Below are 25,252 nucleotides of genomic sequence, written 5' to 3' on the forward strand. Positions count from 1 at the left end.
CTAGGTACATTATATGTAATGTCTCTCATTCTCACAATATTTTATTGTAAACTTATTAAATTTTAATGAAGAGATTGAAATAAATGAATTAGGTAAATTATCCGAGGTCATTCAGGTGTTCAGTAGATTTCAAGATTTTAGTCCAGATTGGCTTGTATCACTACTCAGAGCTGCCTTTCTTTAACTCTTTCTCTCCCAAGAGCTAATAAGTCATTTCATGTGCATTTGTGTGTCTTCTACTTCACTTTTATTATGTTTAGTGCACAGCACAAAGTACTTGGGACGTTTATGCTTACTGAATGAAGTTACAAATGTAAATACTAAAAATGAAAGTGATTATATATGTAGAATGAAATGATTTCTAAATGTTTTGTCTGTTAATTTTTTTAATTAATAAAAAAATGAAAGTAAGAGAGAAAATTATTTATCCTTGATATAGAATACTGTGCTTTTTAAAAAAAAAAGACTAGACATTCATTTTTATTGTAAAATATATGCAATATAAAATTTCCCATTTAAATCTCTATCCTATGTACAGTTCAGTGATATTAATTACATTAAAATATTGGGCTACCAACACCACCATCCATTTCTAAGAGTTGTTCATCAACCCAAAAGGAAACTCAGTGCCCATCAAACAATAATTCTCGATTCCCACTCCCCAGCCCCTGTTTTTGCATGCTTGATTTCCAAAGAATGAAGAATTTCAGTCAGGTTATAATAAATGAACTATTAAAGGAAAACTGAAATGCATTAACTAAAGAATAAAATTTGAGCCAAGGGTTAAATTATTTGATACAGTTCTCAATTTAAATTGATCACGTCTTGTTTTTTTTTTTTTTTTTTTGATTTATGAACAGGAAATGAGCTTTGACTGTTAGGCACTTGGCTGAAGAGCTCCAAGTTCAGACTGTCAGTCTCCTGTAACCTGTGAAGACCCTCTGGTTGCACTAGGATTATTTGATTGAAGTAAGATCTAATTATTTTCATTAGAATTTAAGACTTTTACTCTTGAATCTACTTTTAATATGGTTACTTGGCATACTTAGACTCAGCTGCTAATTTGGGGGGAAAAGAGTAAGCATGCAAGTATTATACTGTGTTAAAGTCTTAATTTATATATTCCAACTTTTATTCATCTTTCCTGGACTTGAGCCCATTTACTTTGGGTCGTATTATCTGAATATTTTAAGATGTATGGCTGTCCTTGCACCTACTTGAAGCTGGTATAACTTCCTTGCATTTCTGTGTAACAATTTGTTTTTTATATAATCATACAGTTGATGATAACTAAGCCAATTAGTCTCATTCTTTAGTTTAAGCTGGCTCATTAATTTTACTCAAAAGAAACAGCAACAGTGCAGCTTGTACACAGTCCAAAATGGTTTATTATTATTTAATTTTTCCAAGTGTACTTTTTCAAGGTTTGTTGAACTTCTGGAACATTTGACTGTATATAGCCATTTACCACACATAGACTGTTTACTTCCATTTGAGCGTTGGAGTTTGAAGACATTCCAAAGGAAAACTTACAGTTCTTTCTAGAAACCCCCTGCCCTTTTTTTTTGGTTGTTGTTACACCAGTGTGTGATTGCAATACATTTTTTCTGTAGAGCACTGGGTACCACCAATGCTCAAATGCTGATTCAAGCGTGCTGTTTATAAAACTTTACATGGGGTGGTTTATACAAAGGTGTAAAAGACAGCACAGAACCAGATGCCAAGAAATCTGAGAAGACCAGGTATGGTTACCAATATGTTTTAGGAACTTGGGTGAATCATTTAAAGCAGGAGTGTTCCCTTGCATCTGAATTGAAGGGATTTGGTTAAATCAGGAAAGGGTGACAAATCTATGTCCTTTCAATGATCAGGCAGATAATGTAAATGCATGAAGTGGCTGGAGGTGAGACAGAAAAGAATGGTAGGCCTGTGGTAAAAGAGGCTGTGCCCATTCTAAAGTCATTTAGAGTCCAGAGGTTTAAAGCTGTAAAAAATATATATATATATGCATAAATGTGTTGAATCTGACCCTTGGATTGAATAAATTCTAAAGTGGGCTTCAATTCAATTTTATGGTAGTAAAACTTTGTGACTGTGTAATGCACTAACAATATTGTTTAGATCTACTTGCTCTTTGTATTCCTTTTTAAGTAATAAAACTAAATAAATATAATAAAATATGTAGTTTGGAGGGGGTTAATTTCCCTTTGAATCTGACAGAAAAGTTGTGGAATAAAAGTGATTATTTTTGCCATAAAATTCCATGCCTATATGATATTCCTTTTACTATTTCCCTGGTTTGATTTTTCTTTCATGGATATGTTTTTTTGTTTTTGTTTTTATTTTTTGTTTTGGTTTTTTTGACTCTAGTATTATAGCTCAAGAATAAAACATGCCCTGTAAATTACTGATTAGTAGTGTCTGACTTAAATGTTTTTTTACTAAAAGAATCATCTGAACAGAGTGTTCATGCAACCTTTTGGGGACTAGTTTTATGATTCTTTAAGAAATATTTAAAATTTGTACATTCTTTTGAAGAATATTTTTAGCTAATATTTTAATGACAATATTGTTTTATATAGAAAATATCAGCAGTGATTTTAATATTTTTAGTGTGTATTTTCTATTACCATCAGTTTGTGCATTTTCTATTTTCCTTCTTACAGCATTGGCATATTTTTAAATCACTTTTTACTGTCTTATAAACTATAATTTGAGCTGAGAAAATAAGTACATTTTATCAGATGCTGATGGCAACTGGGCAACAGGCCTATTAGAAAATGGGAACTGGGCCTAGTCAACATACTCTGGAGATTATTTTCTTTGGCACAATTTAAATCAGAATTTATGTCTATGACAAAACTGAACCCACAGCTATTGGGAGCCACATGTATTATCCTGGTAATAAAAGGAGAATTAGAATGAACTGGAATTTCTGTACTTGTAGTTGGGTCCTTCCAATATCTTCTCTTTTGTTATCTTTATTAGTCATATACATTTCATTTCATGATTGTTTGCATTTGTAGATAGATTCAAATCACCAGGTTGACCAGTTTTGCAAAAGAGCTTATTATGTGAGATGTACTATATGTTTCAGGTGATTTTCCATATGCTAATAGAAACCAATATTGCCTTAGGCTATATAATTCAAAAAAATAATGTTGTGAATTTTGCTTTAGCTGTTATAGTCCAGCCATATTGTAATTATTTTAAGTATTTGCTGTCCAATTCATACCTGAAGAACTTGATCTCATATCAATTCATATCTGAAGAACTAACTGTTTAGATTAGTTCCTTCACTGACCCATAGGAGTATTGTTCTTTTATTTCTTATGTTAGAAAAATATATCAGCTCTTTTTTAACTGCCTATTATGTTCTCTGAAGGCTCCATATATTGTGGAACACAGGAATAAACCCTTATGAAAACAGTAGCAGATACAATTTTAAGTATAAGGTATACAGTGAGGCTTTTTCTTGCTGTTACTTTATATACTATTGTCTTGTTTTGTAAAAGTATATTGTAAAAAATCACCAGTGTAATTCAACATTCTCTTTAAGGGATAAATTTGTATGTTTTGTTGTCAGTATTTTATTAACATAAAGGGTATATGGACAAAGTAGACATTTAAACGCCAAACCCAATTATCCATTTATTCTTGTCCTCTGCATAGAGATTTAACGTTAAGAATGTCTAATCCGTTGCTTAGCTCACTGATTCCCAACAAGAAAATAAAACAATGTAAGCTTCTAAAGCGCGGTAATTAATTTCCACCTCTCTTGCATGTACAACTCATCAGTGGTTCTCAAAGTAAGAATCTTCAGACTTGGATTCCCTTCACGCTACAAAAGAGGTTCTGAAATCCCCTTATATCAGTTCACCTTTAACATTTGACATTATTAGTCATGGCTTTCAAATGAAGTGTTTAATTGACATTAAAGTGTCATTGTTTTTAATAACTCAGAAAGAATGGTTATGAATTAAATTTTTAACAAAAGATATGACAGTGGATTTAAAAGTACTGTAGCTCCTGTTTGAATATTGTGGTTGTTTGAAAATTTTGTAAAATAGTCTTATTATCTAAATCTAATTTAAAGTTTAATGATGCAGTAAAGTAGAGATGTTCACAAAGAAACCAGAATAATAACAGTAAAAATTTAACCGTAGTTTAGTACAATCTAACCAAAATTTTCTGGTCAATTAGATTTGATTGTGTTAAACAATGACAAACTACAAAAGTAATTAGAAATCACATATTAGTGAGTGGCTGGATGCTGGGGCTGGCTAAAGGAGCTTTATGATGCCTGAGGATTGCCATCCTTTCCTGGGTCTCTTTGAACTAGGATAAATAATTTTAACATGATTTTTTTTTTTTTAAGGGGAAGGTTCTCACAAAACTGTTTAATAAATATGATCTTTCCTGGAACTTACTCTCTGCTGTTTTGTTTCCCTCAAGAATCAGGCTTTGCTTAGAGTACAAGACCAATAAAATAATTAGGGCAGTTAAATGATCTAACAGCAGCAATTCAATGGAAAAATAAAAGCTGGTATCCTACAACACTTAGGAGCTGTATATTTCTAAACTAATGAACCTGAATAGTCTTGTTGATATTCTAAGTTCCATACAAGGGAGAAATAGGGAAGAAAAATAACGGAAAAAGTCTTGAGCTATTTTACGTAATATCTCTTTAAATTCTTAACCCCCACCCCTCCCCATGTAACTTGATCTAAATAATGTTTTTCTAATCCACTCAACATGAGAATAGTTTGTTAGGAGGAGATTTATAGTTCATTGGTTTAAAAATACATTATGATACAATTATTGAAATATTTTTTTTGCTTTAAGCTGTAGCATAGACTTTAATATAAAATGCTTAAAACTAATGCAAATAAATTAAATATTTAAATTCCATTGTAATAGTTCAGACAGAAATGATATTTTATATACAAGAAACAGTCATTGGATATGAAAGTATATTACATTTTTAACTTTTCTTTAATAATTTTGTAATCTAGGAAGGCAAATTTCTAAAGAAATGAAAGGAAAGAATTGTACTTATATGAGAAATAAAAAGACACTATGCACTAAGTGATATTTTAAAGGTAAAGAACTCCAGTCTTTAACATTTAATCTTTACATAGATAAGTTAATTGTTAAATAGCCCTGGCCTAATTTCTTAAGTTTTTTTAAGCTCTTTGCATTTAATTCTTGATATTAATTTAAAAAATCAACTTTCAACACAACTAATCAATCTGACAGCAATCCATTTAGTACTTGATGCTGAAAATTATCTTTATTTAAGTAAGCGGTTTCATTTCTTTATATATCAGAAATAAATCTGTAACATTTCCTTGTGAATTTGACATATGGTCTCTTGTTAACTTACATTCTATAAATTTCATAGTTGTATTTATGAAGTGCTTTCTTCTCCTTGAAATATGTTTTATATTTGTTTTTTTCAACAGAGCTATATCTAAAATTGATTTTTTTTCAAGCTGAATGTTCCCCCTTTTAAATGAAAGTTTGTTTGTATTACTGCAAAACTTGTTCTCTTATTTCTCTTACTCTTTTATATATAAAACAGTTCCACCATATGTAACATGTCAATGTTTCCCAAAATATACTCTTTAAAATTTTTCAAAGGCAATTTCATTCCACAAATATTTATGGGGGCCCTATTATATGTCAGTCAATAAATTGGATCCTGAAAAAAACAAAGGTAAATATGTGACCGTTCCTTCCCTCACAACATTCACTGTTTAGTGAGGACAAAGGTAATTAAAACATAAGGAGATGCTGTAATAATCTAAGTAAAAAATAGTACAAAATTTGTTTTTGTTTTTTTTCTTTTCACTACCAAATATATATTTTCAGCCAAGACCATTCTCTTGAGCTTCAGGTCCAAGTACTATAGTAATCAACATTTGGAGAGCCTCCCTGGACACAGCCATAGAGGACCAGATTAAAAAATAAAAAGGCATACATAATATTTTCATCGTGCTTTCTTCCTGACCTCAAGGACACAAATTTATTTTAACCTCTTTATTGTATGTCTATCTTTTATAGACTATATTCATTTGTACTTTTGAGATACACAAATGTAAGATTTTAAAAGAAGGGAGATGTAAAAGGACCAATTAAACAATTATCTTTATTTATAATAATATGATTGTAATAAATATAAAATAACAATGACATATTTCTTTCTGCCCTGTGATACAAATAGGACATTTTTACTCTTTCTATTTCCTTTTCCAACAATATTTCTCCAAACGGCCTGCAGCCTTTAAGTTATACTTCTTTTCTTTTATATAGTGATAAAACTGAATACAGTCAAACATAAAATTCACTTTGATTTGCAGCTTTGCTCTTATCCAGCCCATATTACACTAATTCCTGGTATGATTCCAATTTGACCTCAAGCCAAATATGCTCTCAATAAAATCCTTTGGCTCTTTAGGGTTTTACTTACTATCAGCCGCAAGGTTTTAGCCTTGTTGGAATTAGATTCCAGATATATTTAACCACATTAGATCTACAGGCTTGTTTTGATAGACTAGCTGTTTGCCTCTAGAATTTATCATGTAGGCTATCCCTGTCTAAAATATCCATCATTTAAAAAAAAAATCTGAAGCACATTAGGGCCACAATGAGTTAAACCTCTCTTGCTCAAGGAAAATGGTTTTAAAGTACAGAGGTAATTTGAACTTGTAACAATTGAATTCCAGTAAGTTACAATTTGGGTAAAGAAATGAGAAAGTCCCGTTGAAGTTGGCTTCCCTTTTCTGGAGTAATTTCTGGCATTCTGAAGCAGGCTATGTTCTGAAGCAGACTATGTAAGTTTTTGTCTTGACCTAAACATGCAACAACTCAAAAGTGTTCAGTTCATAGCAAATCAATCTGTCTGTTTTATTGTAATCTTTTTCTTTTCCATTGTCATCCTCAGTATAGTTCTAAATTAGAAAAGAGCTTTATTCTTGTCCCACATTTTGAAAATGATTTTATGTCAAACCAACATTTTAATAACTTTTCTATGGTCGATAACAATGATAGAGATCTTATAGGCACATGTCTAACAAGGAGCTATTTTTACTTTTCAATGATGTCCAAAATCTCATTAGGTGCTTATACATATTTTGAATAAACTGAAAAATGACTGAAAGCTTTCAGTATGAGCTCTTCAGTATCACAAGTTGGCAAATCACACCTGCTTTTAGCACTGTTGTGTACAATGTACATAGGACATTTAGCAGGTAATGCCTTTGCATTTTCTTTGGTGAAAAGCTCATAGACTAGTTGGAACTTGCCAAAATTTACATTAGCACTGGCTGCCAAATATACAGATACCTATGTGGTAGGCATAATAATGAACCAGATATGCCCATGGGCTAATCCCTGGAATCTATGAATCTGTTCTCTTATATGACAAAGGAGAATTAAGATCACAGATGAAATTATGGTTACTAAACCAATGACTTTGAGATAAAGAGAATATTGTGGTTTATTCAGATGGGCCCAATCTAATCTGCAATAGATAAGAGGGAGCCAGAAGAGTTAATGTCAGAGAGATGTGACAGGAGAGGCTCAATTAGCCAGTGATGACTTTGAAGATTAAAGGGGCCAATAGAGAAGTGTGGTGGGCAGCCCCAGAAGGCGGGGAAACAGATTCTCCCTTGTTGATACCTTGATTTTAGCCCTGACACCTTTTCTTTAGCCTAGTGAGACCCATTTTGGAATTCCTACTCCCAGAACTATAAGGTTAAAAAAACATGTATTTCATCTTAAACTGTTAAATCTGTGGTAATTTATTGTAGCAGTAATAGTCAACTAATATAATGAAGAAAGTTTAGTTTGCATCAGGACTAGATATTAATATTCTTTATTTTATGTTTCCTATGGTTGCACTAAAATCCTGATAAAAATCTAGAAAATCATTTGAAAATCTATCATCAATTCACTTAAGAGCTAGAGGGTTTTGATTTATAAGCAACACTGAAAGGCCTACAAAAATAAGTGTTTTGTGATTTATCTAGGAATAATACAGAAAATATTGCTGTTATTTTTAGTAAAGAAAATCAGTTTTGTACAGTTTATTTCAATTTAAATAACATGAATTTTGTTTAAAAAAGAGCTAGGGGGCACATTTTTTGTGATTGTTGACATATTTTGATGTATTGCTTAATGAACTGTAGAAGGCATCATCCTTGGGAAGATAGGACTAAATTATCTCTCCAGTGTAAAAGGCCAGCATATGCGTCAAGTTTCCTTACTGTTTGCCTACATAGTTGTAACCTCTGAATCAGGAAATGTAATTTTATTCAGTTTTATAGAACAATCAAGGAGACCGTACAATGATGTTTGTTTTTTGTGATGTGCCCAAAGTAATATAGTGGCTATTTTTAGCTGCACATTGGTGTCTTTTGATTTAATGGAAAAATGTTTGATTGTTTCAGAAGTGCATGCCTTCCTTAACAAGGAATTATAAAATTTAGTCTCCATATATGCTTTCACATCCACATCTTCACCTGCCCATTCCCAAATTCTGCCTATCATGTAGAAAGCTATTTTGCTTATCAACTTCCCTAATCCAATTTACCTGTCTTTCCATGATATTAAAATAATACAGTTGTCTAGGTTATGGCTGGCATTGATATTGAAATCATTCTCATTTTCATTATCTCTTCGAAAACCTGATCACGATATTCACAGTTAAAACTTAAACTCACTACCACGATGCCTAACACAACAGTTCAAACCCAGAGGCAAAGTCTATAAAGATAGACTGTATTTGCTCATGATCACACACATATTGTTACTGCCCAGAAGCCATGTCACTCGTCACTTGGAGTTATGCAGCAATGACTCATTCATTATCGTGAGCTGTAAATCCTGGTCGCTGACATCAGTGGTTGGGGAAGAAACAGCTACAGTGACTATGGAAGGGGGATGACATATGTCATATCCCTTCAAAACTAAGAAAAAAAAAATGTTGCATGTGGCCCCAGTTATTTGTACAGTCACATAAGTTTTGTGCGTTTCCTCTAACCTTCTGTACCCATTGACAAAACTGGGATTTCAGTGTTAAACTAAAACAGTGCCAGGCAAACCTGGTTGATTGGTCACCTAAGACTAGTGATGAGTTCCAGATACAATTATAGCCCAACATACCTAAATCTGAATTGATAAGATTTCTCCCATTTCTGTACCTACATTATATTTTCCATCTTGGTGAAATGTGCAATTATCCAACTTACGGATCAAAGTAGAAGCACCAAAATCATTGTTAGAACTTTTTGCTTAATCCTTTTCCAAATGACTTATTAGGTTCTATAAAATGTTTTAAGTTATTTCTCATTGTTAGCTTGTTTTTTGAACAGGGAATACATTTCCATGGTTCAACAATTTTGTAAATGCATAGAAGTGAAGACAGAAAAGTCTGGTTTCACCCATATTTCCAACCCCCACCTTTACCTAAAGAAGTAATTTATTAATAGTTTCATATGTATCTTTATGAAAATACATGGAAATGAAAATCCATTTTTTTATTCTGCATGTATCTGCAAATGCAATTGTTTATTCTGTATAATAACTGCAAATGCAGATTTTTATTTTGCGTGATACTGGCTTTGAGCTAAATTAGATATGTAATATATAATGAGTTATCTAGCTTTATTTTATTGAATATTCTAAGCAGAAATGGTTATTGTATTTTTAAAAATGTCTTTTCATCATCTATGAAAAGAAAATATAATATTTTCTGAGGTATATTAATAGTCTATCAATATTCTAATAGAATTAATATTCTATAAATAGTCCCATAACATTTTATTAACAGATTTACTAATATTGACAGTGCTTAAATTTTTTGAATAAACCTCGCTTTGTCATGTTGTTTGATTCCTTCCATATAAAACTTGGTTTGTATGCTAATATTTGATTTGAGATTTTTGCTTTTATATTCATAAGGGACATTGACTTGAGACTTTATGTATGGGGGGTGTGTGTGTGCATGCAATATTTGTTAGATCAAGAGGTTTCTTTACTATGCTCTGGAAAAGGTTTTAGAAGCTTGGCATTGTTTGAATTTTAAAAGTTTTAAAAAAATTTTCTCCATGAAGCCATCTGGGCTTATTGTTCTTGGGCTTATCTATTGAGAAATTCACTTATTAGAGTCTCTTTCTTTTTCTGATGTTGAGTTTTGATAAATTACATTTTCCTACCAAATCGTCTGTTTTATCTAGGTTTTCAGATTTATTTCTATACTCTTGAGCAAAATAGTCTACTATAATATTTTTCAATTAACCCTGTCTGTAATTATTTTTCTTTAATCATTTATCATTTACTTTTATGTATTTCTACCTTCCTTCTTAAGAAAAAAAAAAGGAAAATAAAGGCTCACCAGTATCTTTTCCATTCAAATAACCAGAATTTGGGTTTATTTATTAATCATGTGATTTTTTTTTAAATTTTCTGATTATCTACTTTTTCTTTATTAATTTATTCTGTTTTATTTCAATATACTTTGTCATTCCCTTCCTAACTTTTCAAGTTAGATGCTTAATTTATTTAATTTCATTGATTCTTTTCTATGGATAAAAGACTTAAAAATATTTATCCCCTGAGCAATATGTTTATCTTTGGAACAACATTTTGCAGGGGGAGGAGTAGAATTCCATAGTCTTACTACAAAATGAGTAATACATAGAGGTGTAAAACAGCCTGGCATGTCTTGCTGAAGGAAAGAATTTGAATGAACACTGTATTAGTTAGGGTTCTCTAGAGAAACAGAACCAACAGGGAACACTTGCAAATACAAAATTCACGAAAGCGTCTCACGTGACCGCAGGAATGCAGAGTCCAAAATCCACAGGGCAGGCTGCGAAGCCGACGACTCCAATGGATGGCCTGGACGAACTCCACAGGAGAGGCTCACCAGCCAAAGCAGGAAATGCAACCTGTCTCCTCTGAGTCCTCCTTAAAAGGCTTCCCATGATTGGATTTAGCATCACTAATTGCAGAAGACACTCCCCTTTGGCTGATTACAAATGGAATCAGCTGTGGATGTAGCTGACCTGATCATGACCTAATCCTATGAAATGTCCTCATTGCAACAGACAGGCCAGCGCTTGCCCAATCAGATGAACAGGTACCACAACTTGGCCAAGTTGAAACCTGTCCCTAACCATGACAGTCCACCCCTTGTCAACTTGGCACATATATATATATATATATATATATATATATATATATATATATATATATCACCTTAGACCATACTTAATTTCCAAATGAAAACAAATAAGCACACATTTTTTCTTTTACCTGACAATACTCAACTGTCCTGCATATAACTGGAAACACATTAAATCTCTCCAGAATAGCGTGCAAATCCTTGGGCAACATTCATTCTTAAACTTGATATCTTACAACTTAAATAGTATAACACAAACAAAACAGCATTACAGTCCTCGTTTCTGTAACTGATCACGTGGTCGAAGTTCATATTTTTCACTACCTTCTTCCACTACCCATTCCATGTTCCCTTTACCCTCAGCAAGCACTTCAGCTGGCCGTGGTTCTTTGCCTGGTGGGGTGACCCAAACCTTCATTCCTGAAGTCTCAGAGCCATTAGTGGTCCTGCCTGGATTGTGTTGTTGCAGTTTTCCATTGATTTTAATCACAGGACATGGTAGTACTAATAGACGCCCCAGGGGATCTCCTATATTCCAAGAAAACTCTTCTTTATCTCCATTATGTAGTTGCAGTCCTACTTCCTTCTGATAGTCAGGGTCAATTACCCCAGACAATAATGTAATCCCCTTCTTGGTGTGTTGATCCAGAGGCATAAGTAGCCCAAAGTGGCCAGGTGGCAATCTTAACTTCCAGTTCAGTGGTATCACTGTTGTTTCTCCTGGAGAAAGCACACCCCATTTTGGAACTAAAACCTGTAGACCAGCAGAACTCAGGGTAGCAGGGACAGGAAGCAAAAATTTTCCTAGTGGATCACTAGGAGTAATAGTGAGTGGCACCACACCCATTTCCACCCTTGGTTCCTGGACCCATGGATCCTGGCTATGGGAGAAACAGCACCATACAGCGGACGCTGATTCAGAGCATACACAGCTTCCTGGAGAACATTACCCCAGCCTTTCAAGTTTTTGCCACCTAGTTGGCACCGTAATTGAGTTTTCAAAAGGCCATTCCACCGTTCTATCAATCCAGCTGCTTCTGGATGATGGGGAACATGGTAAGACCAGAGAATTCCATGAGCATGTGCCCATTCCCGCACTTCATTTGCTGTGAAGTGTGTTCCTTGATCCGAAGCAATGCTATGTGGAATACCATGACGATGGATAAGGCATTCTGTAAGCCCACGGATAGTAGTTTTGGCAGAAGCATTGCATGCAGGGAAAGCAAACCCATATCCAGAGTATGTGTCTATTCCAGTTAGAACAAATCACTGCCCCTTCCATGAAGGGAGTGGTCCAATGTAATCAACCTGCCACCATGTAGCTGGCTGGTCACCTCGGGGAATGGTGCCATATCGGGGGCTGAGTGTAGGTCTCTGCTGCTGGCAGATTGGGCACTCAGCAGTGGCTGTAGCCAGGTCAGCCTTGGTGAGTGGAAGTCCATGTTGCTGAGCCCATGCATAACCTCCATCCCTACCACCATGACCACTTTGTTCATGAGCCCATTGGGCAATAACAGGAGTTGCTGGGGAAAGAGGCTGACTGGTATCCATAGAACGGGTCATCTTATCCACTTGATTATTAAAATCTTTCTCTGCTGAAGTCACCCTCTGGTGTGCTTCACATGGGACACAAATATCTTCATGTTTTTAGCCCACTCAGAAAGGTCTATCCACATACTTCTTCCCCAGACCTCTTTGTCACCAATTTTCCAATTATGGTCTTTCCAAGTCCCTGACCATCCAGCCAAACCATTAGCAACAGCCCATGAGTCAGTATACAAACGCACCTCTGGCCAGTTTTCCTTCCAAGCAAAATGAACAACCAGGTGCACTGCTCGAAGTTCTGCCCACTGGGAGGATTTCCCCTCACCACTGTCCTTCAAGGACACCCCAGAAAGGGGGTGTAATGCTGCAGCTGTCCACTTTTGGGTGGTACCTGCATATCGTGCTGAACCATCTGTAAACCAGGCCTGAGTTTTCTCTTCCTCAGTCAATTCTCTGTAAGGAACACCCCAAGAGGCCATAGCTCTGGTCTGAGAAAGAGAAGGTAGTGTGGCAGCAGGAGTAGAAACCATGGGCATTTGTGCCACTTCTTCATGTAACTTACTTGTGCCTTCAGGACCTGCTCTGGCTCTATCTCGTATATACCATTTCCACTTTACAATAGAGTGCTGCTGTGCACGCCCAACTTTATGGTTTGGTGGGTCAGACAACACCCAACTCATGATAGGCAACTCAGGTCTCATGGTAACTTGGTGGCCCATGGTTAAGCGTTCAGTCTCTACTAAGGCCCAATAGCAGGCCAAAAGCTGTTTCTCAAAAGGAGAGTAGTTATCTGCAGCAGATGGTAAGGCTTTGCTCCAAAATCCTAAGGGTCTGTGTTGTGATTCTCCTATAGGGGCCTGCCAAAGGCTCCAGACAGCATCTCTATTTGCCACTGACACTTCCAGCACCATTGGATCTGCTGGATCATATGACCCAAGTGGCAGAGCAGCTTGCACAGCAGCCTGGACCTGTCGCAGAGCCTCCTCTTGTTCAGGTCCCCACTCAAAATTAGCAGCTTTTCTGGTCACTCGATAAATGGGCCGGAGTAGCACACCCAAATGAGGAATATGTTGTCGCCAAAATCCAAAAAGACCAACTAGGCGTTGTGCCTCTTTTTTGGATGTGGGAGGGGCCAGATGCAGCAATTTATCCTTCACCTTAGAAGGGATATCTCGACATGCCCCACACCACTGGACACCTAAAAATTTTACTGAGGTGGAAGGCCCCTGTATTTTTGTTGGATTTATCTTCCATCCTCTGACATGCAAATGCCTTACCAGTAAATCTAGAGTAGTTGCTACTTCTTGCTCACTAGGTCCAATCAACATGATATCATCAATATAATGGACCAGTGTGATGTCTTGTGGGAGGGAGAAACGATCAAGGTCTCTGCGAACAAGATGATGACATAGGGCTGGAGAGTTGATATACCCCTGAGGTAGGACAGTGAAAGTATATTGCTGACCTTGCCAGCTGAAAGCAAACTGTTTCTGGTGGTCCTTACTAATAGCTATTGAGAAAAAAGCATTTGCCAGATCAATAGCTGCATACCAGGTACCAGGGGATGTATTGATTTGCTCAAGCAATGATACTACATCTGGAACAGCAGCTGTTATTGGAGTATAACGTACCTCCTCATGTGTGATACTTTGTACCTCACCTTTAGGGGCCTGTTGGGACTTTAGTCTAGTTATAGGTCTAGAAGAAATGAGGGGTGGTGGGGGTGGGTCATGAAAAGAATTAGAAATATCTTCCAAGCCATTTGCTTCAGGGCTTTCATTTGCAGTTTCATCTGGTGAAACAGGATTAATAACTCTAGGACTAATCCCTTCAGGAGGAGGTTGGGTGGCCAATTCCTCAAGGCAGGCTGGAGGTGGGGTGGCTATGTCCTCAGGGCAGACTATTACAGGGTTATCTAAAGAAGGCTCAGCATGGTCTAGGGTTTCAACCTCACCCCCAACATCATTATCAATCCATATGTCACCATCCCATTTTTCAGGGTCCCACTCCTTTCCAATCAATGCCCTCACTTTAACGGCAGACACCATGCAAGACTGAGATTTCAGTTTACGTTGTAAAGTTGCTACTCTAACAATAAGATTCTGAGTCTGATTTTCAGAGATCTCAAGTCTACGGCTACAGGAAATAAAATTTTCCTTCAGGATACTCATAGAAACCTCTACATCTTTCAGACGGCACTTAAGCTTCTTGTTTGAAGCCTTAAGCCCATCCCTTTCACCCTTTAATGTAGACAGTGTATCTAACAACAACCAACCAACATCTCTATAACTCTTATTCCTACAAAACTCTGTAAAGGTGTCAAAAACATTATCCCCCAGAGTCTGGCTTCGTACAAGCGAAGCATTAGGAGAATCGAATGATGATATTTTGACTATCTCCTTTGCCAACTCAGTCCATGGATTGGGAGTGTCGTTCTGATTATGGGAATCAGAGTCCTTAGTGTCTCTGAGCCCAGTCAGAGTAGAAAACCATTCATAAAAACCCATTTTTAAGATTCTGTTCCTTAAGAACCACTCCTGGTACCAAGATGTATTAGTTAGGGTTCTCTAGAGAAACAGAACCAACAGGGAACACTTGCAAATACAAAATTCACGAAAGCGTCTCACGTGACTGCAGGAATGCAGAGTCCAAAATCCACAGGGCAGGCTGCGAAGCCGACGACTCCAATGGATGGCCTGGACGAACTCCACAGGAGAGGCTCACCAGCCAAAGCAGGAAATGCAACCTGTCTCCTCTGAGTCCTCCTTAAAAGGCTTCCCATGATTGGATTTAGCATCACTAATTGCAGAAGACACTCCCCTTTGGCTGATTACAAATGGAATCAGCTGTGGATGTAGCCGATGTGATCATGACCTAATCCTATGAAATGTCCTCATTGCAACAGACAGGCCAGCGCTTGCCCAATCAGATGAACAGGTGCCACAACTTGCCAAGTTGACACCTGTCCCTAACCATGACAAACACTAATGTCAGATAAAACTGAGTCATGTGATGTGAGGCTTCTTTACAGATTTAATAGTATCTACTCTGATATTAACTTTTTCCATGCAAATAAATGCTTGCAACGTATAATTAACATCCATGTAATGTGTATCTATATGTTTTATTTATGTATAGATCTCTGAAAATTTGCTAACAAATTTATTTTCTTGTTGATATCCTCTCCTGAAAATTTTACTCTAAAGTTGGTGAGGTGAATAAAATGAGCTTGTAGAGTTGTGAATTTTCCTTTTCTTTATAATCTTTACTTTTTTGTATGGAATTTCATTTCCTTTTTAAATTTCAGATTTATGCTATTAATCCTTTTTATTTCTGAGGAAATAGATATTGCATCCCAAGATCAAACTGTTATAACAGGTAAATGTGCTTAAAGGGACTGGACAAACTACACAATTTCTGGACGCTGTGAAGTGCTAGGAAGGAATGGATGTAAATGGCAGAATGGGGGTTGAAGTGGATAAGTTTAGAATAGTTTAGTTATACTTCTCGTCTAGGCAGTTTGTTTCAGCAAAATGACATTCCATTCCACCTACGAAAGCCTCTACTAACTGCTATTTCTTCTTCAAAGCATTAAAAAGTTTGTGTTTATTATGATGGGCTATAATGAGAAACTGGGAATATTTGGAAAAAAACTTTGTTTCAGATTTTCTTTAAAACCCCTACATTTTAGAATGCATCTCAAGAAGAATATACAGAGTTATAGTAAAATTTGGGTTTATAAAATGTAATGAAAATAGTTTAATGTAACAATTCAGAAAGTTTTGTTTAATAGGCTTAAGTAAATTCCTGAAAATTCATCAATCTTTTGTAATTGAAGGTTGAGAATATATAGAATGAGAAAAGCACATTTCTACATACACAAAATTCCAGACGTTAACAGAGACTTTTTTTTTTATTGTGAATTTTGATTTGAATAACATTGAGATGTGCTTCAGAATGGGGCGAGATAATATGACGATTAGCAGAGCTTGATTTGGACTTGACTATAACTTACAACTGTAATTTCTGATCTTTCAGTCTTGTCAAAGTTAAGGGATATGACACTTTCATTAAAAATGGTACTAAAGATGCTTTTTATGTTTTACATCATATACTCCTCCCTATCACTCTCCATGAGAGGTTTTATTATCTTCATTTGCAGTGAGGAAGCAGAGTAAGAAAGGGTAAGATTATATAACTAAATTGTGGCACAGTTAAATTCACTCATTCTCTTTACCATTGAATTAATATGTTATGATTGTCTAGCTAATGAACTCCTCCATTAGGTCAGAAATCTGGTCAAATTATTTTTCCTCTGATAACTATTTTGGTCTATATATATGAAATATCAAATATATTATTTAATTAAAAGTTGCAATCTGTACTGCTTTGCTGGTGTCCTGAAGACATACATAGTTGCCTTTTGACCAATCCAATTCCAGCTATTGCCAAAGAAGTTAACAGAGCAAGGTACAGGCATATTTCCTATTTCCAATGACTATTAGAAATTATTTTCTTAAAATAATTAGCTCATGGAACCACAAATTGAAACATTCTTCTCTGACTTAAGGGATTTCATCGGATTTAAGATACTTTAATTAAATGATGTATAATAGAATTTCTAATCAAAATACCTGCTTCTCTATAGTTATCTTTTTAATGTCTGTAATTCCACTGGCTAATATGTTTCCAACTATGATTCCACTGCAGCTTTCTGTTGCCGCAACTTCTAAGCTATATCTTTGTTCATAGGTCCAATGTGTAGGCAAAGGTTTTAAGCCTGTAGCTTGCTGTGTTTATTGATCTATTTCATAATAATTCCATATCAGGCAATCGCAAAATTCAAGAATGGTCTGTGAGGGGGAAAAAAACACATACATTACCATCAGCAGGAGATTGAAGTAGCCATGCGTTTAAAGGCTCTACGAAGAATTGTAGCCTTGTCTGTGTTACGTAGAATGATTGTGAGGCACTGCGGTGAGACTTTTAAACAAATCAAAATTACAGCTTGCTTGTTCTAAAATATAAATGTTTCTTTAAGGAATCATTTCGTTATTTGCCTAAGGTTGTTTTTCCCTTCTGTTTGAATAGGATGCAAAATTTTCTAAGTCCAAATTAGGTGATTAGCCAAGCAGTATTCCTGCAATGTTCAGTCTTTGCTCTCAATGTGCCTTTTCCATTTTGCAGCTCTACTAAGTGTCTGGACTTCTGCTATATATTCTGGGCCAGGCAATGTTCAGCTATTCTCATGTCACCTCTGCTCCATCTACTGGAATAATGATTTTTACTATGTACACTCTTTAGCAAAATCCATTATTTTTCTAATGGCTTTTTAAGAAAGTTTGTCAAAACCATGGTGCCAAGGAACATTAACGTTATTTAACTAAATTGAGAAAACTCAGAGCAGAATTAAAATGAAACAATTAAATCAATCTTATTCAGTAGTGCACAGATATATGCAGCCAGCACATGGAGAGAGAGAGAGCTGCCTTGCACAGAGGAAGTTACTGGAGCATGAGGGCAGAGGAATGGGTGAATTTTTAAAATAAAGCTTTTATTTTAAATAAAAAATAGACAGAGCTGCAGAACTCAATTTGTTGTGATTCCTGATCTCACAACCAGAGTGAGCTACTTGTTCTCACATATATTCTCACCTCCCACGTCTCCTTACCTTTGCCCCTTGCTTTCCCTGGAAAACACCTATGTATTCAAGATTCATGATGGTTTCTTGCATGCATTTTCTTAAGCAGGAAAAATGAGCTCCCTTCTCTGTGACCCTAGAATACTTTCTATCTATTTCTCTTTTAGCATTCATCACAAAATAATTACCTGGTTTCTTAAAACAAGGGGTAAGGGGACAAGATTCTCCTTGATCATTACTTCATTTCTGAATTAAATTTGATGAGATTCTTCTGTGTAAACCTGGGGCTCTAGTTAGTTAAACATTTAAATGTGGCCTAATTAAAAAAATAATGATTGTGTGCATGTCTTTCTGCCTTAGACTCTGAACTCCTTAAGGCAGCAGAATGTTGTGGTTGAAATTGTTACTGCTGCTTGCGATTGGTCACTTTTGCTAAGGTGGAGAAGTCCTAGTACTTGGATATCCTTTTAAGTGCAAAGTGCTTGAATTTAAGTATTCAAGTCCACAGAGGTTAAGGCAAAACACCTTTGTTCTTCAAAAAAGTAGGTGGGAGAGTTGGGGGGGAAGACCTATACTTGGTCTTCAACACTGAAATAGCCAGTGAGCAAGGCTGTGGCAGAATTAATGGGGGGAAGCAGGGTCATAGTGAGGAGGGACCTTGGTTAGATCCTTAGCTTGTGAGACCTTGGCAAACAGACATGCCTTAGGAGCATTTTGGAGGTGGGAGACTATGGTATGTGAGATGTTCACTTTCTGTTCTGACTCTTCCACAAAATGTTGAGTCTATATTGTTCACCAGTGGTTTGTCTGCTAGTGGCTATTTTGTGGGGGGACACAAAGGCATGCTGTGGTCTTCATCAAGGTCTGGGGTAAAAGCAGATATGCAGTGTCTGAGGATCTCCAGATATCTAGTTTTGGGTGCAGATCTTGGGATTAGCAGAATACCTGGACATGGTAGTACTCAATGAATGAGGGAATAAAGGAATGAATGATGGATTCTTAGCAAAATGCAGGAGGGAGACAATGGAATAATTTATTTTATTTTTTCAGGAGTTGAAAGTTCTTTATAATTAGGAGGTAGTAGGGTGGAGGGCACCTAAGAAACTGAAGAGTTACTACCAATGTTGTTTACAGCTGCAGGAAGCAGAGGTCTGCAGGTCCTGGGACATTTTGTGTTAGGATCCTCAACAACACACAGCAGTAACCAGCGGGAGGAGCCTTCGGGCTCCTTTCAGTCCTCTAACAGGGACAGCCAGAGTGTCTCAGTCCCCCATTTTATAATCTTTTCTTTTTCTGTTGATGAACACAAGTCTCCCTGAAATATGACATATTTTGCCTTTTCAAGGAGGCAGCGTGATTTGGTGAAAGACATTGGAGGTCATATCTTTGCATCCCTGAACTGACACTTTTGGATCTTCATTAATTACCCTCAGGGTAATTAATGGAATAATGATGATAAAAACTAGAATACAACAGGGGGCATAGTGTATGCCTAATGATCTTTTTCTCTCCTCTCTACCCATCATTCACACTGGGAACAAAAAGTCATTCTCAGTATTCCAAAGAGTACATTTTGAGAGGGTGAGTGAAGTATCTGTACTAAGAACACTTGAGGGTAGCTTCCTGCACACAGGCTGAGTCACCCATAAAGAGGCGCTTCAGGCTGAGAAGACAAACATACCCCTTTCTCCCAGGTTTGCCTTAGGCTCACTGTAGGGCCCGCCTGTTGCCTTGTTGTAAGCAGCTGCTCGGTGCCAGGAGGAAGCCATCCAGGAAAGGAACTTCCTGCTTTCCCAGTCCCTGCTTCAACTGTGCAGATCTTTCCAGATTGCTGAATGGATCAACAATTTCATAATGTGGATGAACGTTCAGTCTCTGTAGGACAAGGCTGACAACTTATTTTCATTTGGATCATGAAAAAAGAGATGCTTTTTTTTTTTACTTCTGTATCATTTAGTTTAAAAAAAAAGAAATTTAAACAACATTTTGCAATGAGATTAATTGTTTGTTTTCTATTGGACCTTATCCAGGCTGTTTTCTTTTATCTGTAAAATGCTAATGTCTAATAAAAGCTGTAACAGGTTTGAGAAAATTATGTGTATGCAAATAATTATGCCAGCAAACATCCTTTCTAGTTATGATTGAAGTATTTCATCCTCATTTTTTTCTTTTGCTTGTAGAAAACGTGGGATTTGTTTCTCCAGAAAATTAGAATTAACTACAAAATCTGTTTTGCATTTATGCTACTGAAATTATTTATGTATTTCGGCAGCTGGGAGTAGTCTCCTATTTGTAGTATATAATAACGGCTGTACTCATTGCTGTATTGTTAATTTGCATTCAGAGACTGTTTATCTGTGATGATTCATATGTTTTAAATGAATTTGTTTTTAGAGCAGAAAAAAGATCATGTGTCCTTTTCACAATCTACATGAAAGATTCAGATGCAAATTTATTTGCCTGTGCAAGCTCTTCTCATGTCTTTTAAGTGGCAAAATTCTCATTTCCCACCCAGATTGATTTGAGCATGGTGTGTTGCTTTATTAATTGGTAAAGATGCAATTTTAAAGCTGTTCAACTTTCCTGCTTAAAGTTTATTTTTTTCTTAGTCATTGGAAGAGTATACAAAAGATAGAAGCCAAAATAACCTGTATTTTACACTCTGATGGCTTAGAGGTCAAAAATTAGTTTTCAATTAAAGTACTTTTATTGTCACAAAATAAATCTGGCCATGCCAAAAGTAGTGTCAGCCCAAATCTAGTAAGATGTTTCTTCTCCTATGCTATAAAAGACAATGATAATAAGTATTCTCTAACTGATGCTTTACTAGCTACAAAACATTTCATGTGCATCTTATTTAAACCTCCCAACCTCCTGTAAAGTAGATGGAGCAGGCAATAATTTCTTCCCATTTTACATGCAAGCAAATTCTCAGATGGAGAACTAGAAGAGAATGAGTGGAAGAGCTGCATTCGATACACACTGCCTTCTCTTTCCGATGCCTCTTATGCATCTCCGTGTCAGTAAAGTCTATGAGTGGCATCACACTGCTGGCTGTTTTTCTTCTTTGTTGTAAAGTAGCCTTCCCATCCAGGGATTGCAAAATGAGTTTATAGTGAAATGTGAAAAACAATTGAGCTTTCCAGCCTAATGATCAATTTTCCAGGTCTCACAGAGACACACTCACACAGAAAAATTATTCATTCATTGAATTAGGCACTGTGCTCTGGACTGTGGAAAACACAGATATTGAGCCCCAGATTTAGTGTGATTCTTTGATTTATTTTGGGGTTTATTTGCAGTGGATAATTTAATCAGGCATTGGTATTTGGCATCACCAAGAGGAGGAAATGTGGCTTTGACCCTGAGGTTAGCTTTTGAATGGGCCTGGCTCACTCTGCCAGGCTCTTGGTGATTTTGTGGCTGCTTTCTAAGTGTATAGGTTAGGTTTATAATGCAGACATTTATTATGGACTTTTTGCTGCTGCTTGGTGTTGGCAATGTTATAAGTATTGGCATTCATTCCTAATTGAGAAGAAATTTTCCCTGGTCTTAACAATGCATACGTGTTTTGAATTCTATTCAATTGTCTTTTTTTTTTTTTTTTCCTACCGAACTCCAACTTTTGTTCTTCGTTCCAGTCTAGTAAATGGAAGGCAAAGAGGAAAGTTTAATTTTTGTTTCAGACAAACCCACTGTATGATCTCTTAATTCCTAATGATCTCCATATAGCTGATACAATATCCAAGGGGTCTTCATAGGCCTTTTAAATATAACTTTTCCTTTCCAATATCATATCCTAAATCCTTTCTTCAGTAGTGCACGCTGCAGTCTATTACCTGGTCTCCCATGTCACACTGACTTAAATCCCTTGCTACTTCTAAAGAAAATAAGTGTTCCAGGGGTATGGTGCTATGCCAGAAGCCATTTTCAAGTGGTCAGTACCATCTGTGTTATAACAATAATTGACTTTGATTGTACAGATTGGGAAATTTTCACACACTCCCTTTTTGTGGCTTATCTTATAGCTTTTAAATATTTCCACATTGATGATATTGAATTGAAAAACTAACACAATTACAAGTTTTGATAGCAATTAGATAACATTAGGTTTTAATTTAAGGGAATTCCTCAAAAGTAAAATAAAATGTATTTGTAATGTTTAATATTAGGAAAATAGCAAATTAAAACTTACCACATGAAACATAAACTACAGTGTTTTAGAAGCACATTTCAGGGACATCTGTTGCTTGTATTGTTGAGTATATATGGTCATATTTATTACGGTTTATCTAAGAGAGAGAATATAAAGGACATTATTACATTTTAATTCTCCATTCAGTGTTGCATTTTGCAAGTAAATAGTACTTTTAGGGTGTTTCTCATTTCTGAGCTTATATGGTCAATGTGTCTTCCAATTCTATAGCATATATTATAGTTTTCCAGAACCCGATAATATTTTTTTTTCATTTTATTATAATTATTTTATTTTTCTTTGTTAGATGGAAATAATTTACCTGGGAGAAATTATCTTTCTCTACTGATATCTTCTAATTTATTTGAGATTTCCTCATATTTGAATGTTGAAAATTTTAAATTGACCTAGAGGCCACTTATCACATGAAAAGCATTTTGCATTTGAGTCTCCTGACATTTAGCATGTAGTAATTAAGAAACATATTCTTTAATGATATTGAGGAAGAGAAACTGCGGGGCTTACCTTTGAAAAAAAAGTAGAATTTGTGAATTACTGTCTTTTAAAATGCATCCCCATGCCTCCTATTGTGTGGGAGGTGGTAAATGAAGGAGGGGGTGATAAATTGGGAAGAGAGAACAATGTGGTTGAAACAGTTAAGTTCACAGCTGCAACCTTTTGAAATGGAATGCCCTGCTTAAAAAGATTAGGAATTAAAACAGTCCCACCCTTGCATTTTTATTTTTCATTTGACCACTATTTAAAGAGGCAGATCATTTTTATGTGACTAATAATATTGCGAAATTACAAGGTCACTTTTTTTTTCATTCAGAAATTGAAATGAGTGTCAGGCTTCTGTTATTTCATGGCTAGATTACTGTCACCACTTTTGGCTAGATGGATCTGACGAAGTTCAGCTTAAGCTTCTGATATTTGTAAAAATGTGACTTTTGACATTTTTTTACTAATGCCCACAAGTGCTAAGAAGAACGTAGACAATTTGAAGATATTTGGGGATGTTCGTATTAGTTGCAAGTAGTGTTTTGATAATTTATTATTGTTACATTTGATTCAGTTTGTCTTCCTGAACTTTTAAGCCAAATTTCAAAAGCTTGGTCTGACAAGTAACTTGAAATAAACATCACCTACATCTGCAAATCAGATAATTGCTCATACAACTACCTACCAATTAGTCACTTATTGAGGCAGTTAACTGGATGTAAAGCTAATTTGGGATAAAGAAAAAATATGTGTTTAAAATGAGGCAAGCCTAAAATCTTACTTAGTATTTAGTAACATCAGAAATAACGAAACCTCATCCCAGGCACATTTAAGATTTTGGGCCACAATTTTCTGTATGGAGAATGGTACCTAAATATATGGTCATTTGCTTTGGCACCATCATAGATCAGTATTCTTGGCTTGGACTTGGAAGGAATGGTTGCTTGAGGAAATGTGGATCCTTTATACACTGCCTCTTTTTAAAAAAAAAATATTTTAATTGAGAAATATTCACACATGTACAGTCCAACCATATAATGCACTCAATGGCTCACAAGGTTTTCATAATCACACAGTCACATTTTAAAAGCTATATAGTTATATAGTCTTCTTCAAGAACCATGGCCACTGGAACACAGCTCAACAGTTTCAGATACTTCCCTCCAGCCACTCCAATACACCATAAACCAAAAAGGGATATCTATATAATACGTAAGAATAACCTCCAGGATAACTTCTCAACTCTGTTTGAAATCTCTCGGCCACTGAAACTTAATTTTGTTTTATTTCTCTCTTCCCCCGTTTGGTCAAGAAGGCTTTCTCATTCCGATGATTCTGGGTCCCAGCTGATCCCTGGGAGTCAGGTCCCATGTTGCCAGGGAGATTTACACCCCAGGGAGTCATGTCCTACGTATAGTGGGGAGGGCAATCAGTTCCCCTGCCAAGTTGGCTTTGAGAGAGAAGCCACATCTGAGTAACAGAAAGAGGCTCTCCGAGGGTGACTTTTTGGCATAATTACCAGTAGGGTTAGCCTCTCCTTTTCAGGAATAAGCTTCATAGGGTTGAACCCCAAGGTTGAGGGCTCAGCCTATTGAACTGGTTGTCTCCAACTGCTTGTGAGAATATCAAGAATTCCCCAGATGGGAAAGTTGAATATTTCCTTCTTTCTCCCCAGTCCCACAAGGGGGCTTTGCAAATGCTTCTTTATTCTCTGCCCACATTACTCTGGGATTATATGCTACCTCTTAAGTGTTAAAAAAATATCACATAAACTGTATCAACTTTAATTTTCTTATGTGTAAAATGAAGGCAACGTGCTATCCCTAAAGGGTGATTGTTAGAATTAAATGAATTGTTAAATAATTAAATAAGTTAAATGAAGCACAAATAATCATATTAAATAACTGTCATTTCCTAACCTCATTGGGTGTTAGGTACTCCTCTAGGAATTCACATGCATTATCTCATGTTCATCCTCTGTGCAACTCTCTGAAAAGATGTTTTGTTCCCATTTTCCAGAATAGAAGACTGAGGTTTGGATTTTACAAATCTTAACCATGTCACACAGTGGTAGACATCAGTTTCTAAAGTTTGCTCAACTCCAGAGCCAACATCCTTAAAATATTCTTCCTAAAGCAGAACTTGACACTGAGCAGTTACTCAATTAAATTAGCCCCCT

The 25,252-nt window shown here is 35.9% G+C and overlaps 1 protein-coding gene across 13 annotated transcripts in view; it reads left to right on the forward strand.

Moving 5' to 3' along the window:
• NAALADL2 (N-acetylated alpha-linked acidic dipeptidase like 2) overlaps nucleotides 1-25,252 on the forward strand; it is a 1,514,274-nt gene that overhangs the window by 352,288 nt on the left and 1,136,734 nt on the right. For all 13 annotated transcript variants that reach the window (XM_077161086.1, XM_077161088.1, XM_077161081.1 and 10 more), the window contains one exon: nucleotides 861-969. The gene's annotated coding sequence lies outside the window, so the exon portion shown is untranslated. The remainder of the gene's footprint in view (nucleotides 1-860; nucleotides 970-25,252) is intronic.

Source organism: Tamandua tetradactyla, chromosome 5 (assembly GCF_023851605.1).
Source record: "Tamandua tetradactyla isolate mTamTet1 chromosome 5, mTamTet1.pri, whole genome shotgun sequence".
Classification (NCBI taxonomy): Eukaryota; Metazoa; Chordata; class Mammalia; order Pilosa; family Myrmecophagidae; genus Tamandua; species Tamandua tetradactyla.